A 4,688-nucleotide genomic window follows, 5' to 3' on the forward strand; every position below is an offset into this window, starting at 1 on the left:
CCTGACTCTTGGTTTTGGCTCAGGTCATGATTAGTGAGATTCAGTCCTGTATTGGGCTCTGTGCTGACAGCCTGGAGCCCACTTGGGATTCTCTCTCTCTCCCTCTCTCTCTGCCCCTCCTCATTCTCTCTCTCTCTCAAAAATAAATAAATAAGCATTTAAAAAATTTTTAAACTGAGTAATGGGAAACAGCAAAATAGACATTGATTGTAACATAAATTGGTGGCCTGAAATAGGGATTCTGCCAGAAAAGAAAGCATTATAAGGCAGAGAAGAAAAATTAAGGGATTTGGAGGCACAAGTCAGAAGTGCCAACATGATCTAGTAAGAATTCTGGGAGGGAATAGAGTGAAGGGTGAGCATGAGAACACTCAAAGCAATAACAGAAAAGGAAGTCACAAAACAAAGAAAAACAGCATTTGAACTGGGAGGTCTAGCTCTTCACTATTGACAAGGGATCTATCTATATCATAACCATGCTGAAGGTTGAAAATAAATACATATAAAAGCTATACTAGGTAAAAGCTACAAAAAGAGGGCTGAAGAGTAGTATTTATAGACAAATTACAATCAGAAAACACATAGAACAAGAGGTATTTCATATTGATAAAAGGAACAATGGGCCATCACAACTGTTATAGACTCTATGCCCCTCCTTTCCCTGCTTTAGAATATTTAAACAAAAATGAATAGAAGAAAAACCTTAGCAAATTCATCCCAACTGATCCCAGTGATTACATCTGGAGAGGAAGGAGATTTGGAGACTTGGTTTAGACAGTAAAGACAATAGACTAAGCTATTCAGGTGCCCTTAAAGAAGACTTTCCTAAATCTGTATTACTTGAAATTATTTTTACAAGTTAGATGAATCTATATATTAATTTTTCACATAATCAGTTTTATTTTATTTAAAAAATTGTTTAATGTTTGTTTATTTTTGAGAGAGAGAGAGAGAGAGAGAGAGAGAGAGAGGGGGGGGGGGAGGGGCAAAGAGAAAGGGAGATACAGAATCTGAAACAGGCTCCAGGCTCTGAGCTGTCAGCAAAGAGCCCCATGTGGGGCTCAAACTCACAAACTATGAGATCATGACCTGAGCCAAAGTCAGTTGCTTAACTGACTGAGCCACCCAGGCACCCCAATTTTGCACATAATAAATTTTAAAAATAAGAACTATTTTATATATATAATCTATATATTAGGTTGTACCATACCTAATAGTACTTTGTATATTTAAACCAGGAATAATTCCAACCCCAGCTCAAACTGGTCCTTTTTTCTCATTTACTAAAATCTTGCTCATCTCTGCCACATAGATTTTATCACTAAATTTCTTGCCTTTCCACACCATCATCAAGTCGTTAAGTGAACTTCAATCCTGTAACTTCAGTGAGGGTATCCTGGATGAAAGGGGTTTTTCTTACATTCTAACTAATAGCAGAATATTATTAATCATATTTAGAAATAGTGTTTTGTAATGAGTGTTTATTACGTGGCACTGTATGTATTATCTCATTTCATCTTCTCAATGAGCCATTGCAGTAAGTACCAGGACAGATGCCATTTTACTTGTGAGGCAGGTGAAGGGTTTTTGTTTTGTTTTGTTTTTCCCCTTAGGCAGAATAAATAACTTGTCTAAACTCCCAGAGCGAATAACAACAGAAAGAACCAATATTTGACAGAAGGTCTGCCGGATGCGGGGTTCTGAATTTCATCCTCAGTGAACCAGACTGGGCACACAGAACCTGCCCGACCGACCTAGGCTCGGATGATTGTCCGCCGATTTCAGGTTTCGCGGGCAGTCCTCTGGCTTCAACTCCCTTTGATGTCAAGAGGAGGGATCTGAATTGGAGCATTCGAAGCGTCATAATTAACGACTGCAGTCGGGGGAGGACCTCAGCGATCATTTTACAGGGGAAGAGAACGAAGCCCAGTGAGGTTAAGGGAGTAGTCCGAGGTCACAGAGCTCCATCCCGGGACAGCTAGCACCGCTGCGAACTCTCCTAGCGCCTGGATGGCAGGTGCAGCAGGAGCGGCTTCCCAGCAGCCCTCCCGCCGCATTGTTGGCTCCACTCTCCCGGCTGCCCCCTCCTTCGGGAGCTGGAGCACCCCTTCCTGCCCCCAAGCCCCCAGCACATAAACCTCCTTCAGTGTGTCTTTCAGTGGAACACACGACTTACCACTGTGGGCTTTTCCAGAACGAAGGTGTGAAAATCAAAGGGGATTCCAGGAGCAGCACGCAGGACTTCAGACAGTATAAGAGGTGCTGCGGGGAGAAAACCAGAGAAAGGTGACAGAGGAGACTAGAAAGATCCTGAGAAAATCCAGAAGGCAGAAGAACTGGGGCTGTCCTCAGGCGAGAGAGCACTTCAGACATCAGCACCTGGAAGGTTAGGATGAAAACCAGTGAGAACCTTCTGCAGTCATTCCAGGGCTCTCCTTTCTTCTGCCGTTGCCTCATCTGTGAGTGGTCACCGTGAGAAATACCTAATTGTGGCCTTTGGCCAGGGGACAAGCTGTAGTCTGTGAGGTGACCTGTAAGGTAAAATGGCCTTTTTTTCTTTTCTTTTTGTAAAAGAAAAAACTTTGTAAACATTTTTTAAAAGCTGTATTTTGGGGCACCTGGGTGGCTCAGTCAGTTAGCTTCTGACTTTGGCTCAGGTCATGATCTCATAGTTTGTGAGTTCTAGCCCCCTGTTGGGCTCTGTGCTGACAGCTCAGATCCTAGAACCTGCTCTGGATTCTGTGTATCCCTCTCTCTGCTCTTCCTCTACTCATGCTCTTCTCTCTCTGCTTCAAAAATAAATAAAGATTAAAAAAAAAAACTTGTGTATTTCAAAGCCAGAGGTATTTCAAAAATGGAACCATGAATACCTGTTGGCTAGATTCTCCAAGGGTTTTTGCCACATCTCTATGTATTTTTTCCTGTTCTTTTTCTCGCTGAACCACTTCAGGATTTCATATACCATAAACTCTTTACCCCCTAATACCTCAGCCTGCATGTCCTAAAAACAAGGACCTTCCCTCATGTAATTAAAACATAATGATTAAATGCTGGTTATTGTAGACTAGCACACTATTTAGGAAAAAATTTTAAGTTTATTTATTTTTGATTGAGAGACAGAGAGACAGTGTGAGCCAGGAAGGGGTAGAGAGAAAAAGGGAGGCACAGAATATGAAGCAGGCTCCAGGCTCTGAGCAGTTAGCACAATGGGGCTTGAACTCACAAACCATGAGATCATGACCCAAGCCAAAGTCAGCTGCTTAAGTGACTGAGCCAGCCAGGGGCCCCTCACTAGTACACTATTATTATCTACTATCCAGTCCATATTCAAATTGCACCTGCTTCTCTTAAAAATATTCTTTATAGGGGTGCCTGGGTGGCTCAATCAGTTAAACATCAGGCTCTTGATTTCAGCTCAGGGCATGATCTCATGGTTTGTGGGTTTGAGTCCTGCTTCAGGCTCTGCACTGACAGTGTGGAATTTATGTGGGACTCTCTCTCTCTCTGCCCCTTCTCTGCTCCCTCTCTCTCTCAAAGAAACTTAAAAGAAAGTTTTTTATGCCATTTTTTTCCTGATCCAGGGGCCCATCTCAGGTCAAATGCTGCATAGAATTGAGATTTCTCCTTACCCTCCGTTACTCTGGAAGAGTTCCTCAGCCTCTCCTTGTTCTTCATGACCTGGACATTATGAAGAGTACTAGCTGTCCTTCAGTTGGGGGTTATCCAGTGTTTCCTTGTGATGAGAATCAGTCCATTTTTATGGCAGGCCTGCAAAAGTGAGGTTGTGCTCAAGTGCAATGGCTTTAATCACAATGATTTTATATGGTATTAATTCTGTCAGATCTGCTGTTTCTTGGGTTAAGGAGTGTAACGCTAAGTGACACCAAATTAGCAGGAAGCAACCCCTGAAGAGAGGACACACACTCAAAAGGGAGGTCCGTGTTGACAGTACACTCACTGCCTGCGCATTCGCTGTGCAAAGCCGCCTCCTCTCAGTGAGCTCCGATCCCACTGACCTCTTTATTTCCGCCTCGACGACACCACTGAGCAGCATTAATTTTTCTGCAGAAAGGATGAAAAAAAATCTACGTGGACCATGACTCCCCATTTTGGTTTGCCCCTAAATGCAAATTCAAAACCTCTCGTTGTCAAACATAATCATTACCCTTCCGAAACATCATAGCCTTCAAAGAATTTGAAGAGTTGGAAGAATTAAATCAGCTGCCTAGTTTCTACCCCTGAAATTTTAAAAAATGATGAGGTCAGCATGTCACTTTTCAAGGCGTCGGTTTCATTGTGTGATTGTAGCATGCTTGTGTTAAGGGTATTCCATTAAGCTTTCATTTAAAAAGCTCATGATGTTGAGTTCTGAGAGCTGAAGGTACCTCTTGCATTTCCCAGACTTATCCCCATCTGTTGCGGCACCTGCCAACCCTTGCTCCAAGCCTCCATTTTCTTCCTCTTCTGAGAGTTTCCTGACTGCACCCAGCACCCACTCTTGCTCCCCCATATCCAGTTTCCACAGAGCAGATAGATAGATTCCCCTACAGTGGACCTCAGATCATGCTACTTTCCTGCACAACGACTTCCTCTTCATTGACTTTCTCAAAATCCAAGTCACCTACGACCACCAACAGGACTTTCCCTGTCTCTTTCTCCAACTGCCCCTCATGTCCCCCCACTCAATA

General features: G+C 43.1%; 2 long non-coding RNA genes across 2 annotated transcripts; one reads left to right on the forward strand and one right to left on the reverse strand.

Moving 5' to 3' along the window:
- Positions 1-1,461: 1,461 nt before the first annotated feature.
- LOC115274776 lies at positions 1,462-2,578 on the reverse strand. The gene is made up of 3 exons (XR_003901242.1): positions 2,380-2,578; positions 2,177-2,262; positions 1,462-1,838 (listed from the first exon to the last, which is right to left on the reverse strand). It is a non-coding gene; the product is annotated as an uncharacterized LOC115274776 (long non-coding RNA).
- On the forward strand, positions 1,553-4,273 carry LOC115274775. Its single transcript, XR_003901241.1, has 2 exons — positions 1,553-2,538; positions 3,582-4,273. It is a non-coding gene; the product is annotated as an uncharacterized LOC115274775 (long non-coding RNA).
- The last annotated feature ends 415 nt before the right edge of the window (positions 4,274-4,688 follow it).

This window comes from Suricata suricatta, chromosome 12 (genome assembly GCF_006229205.1).
Source record: "Suricata suricatta isolate VVHF042 chromosome 12, meerkat_22Aug2017_6uvM2_HiC, whole genome shotgun sequence".
In the NCBI taxonomy this organism is placed as follows: Eukaryota; Metazoa; Chordata; class Mammalia; order Carnivora; family Herpestidae; genus Suricata; species Suricata suricatta.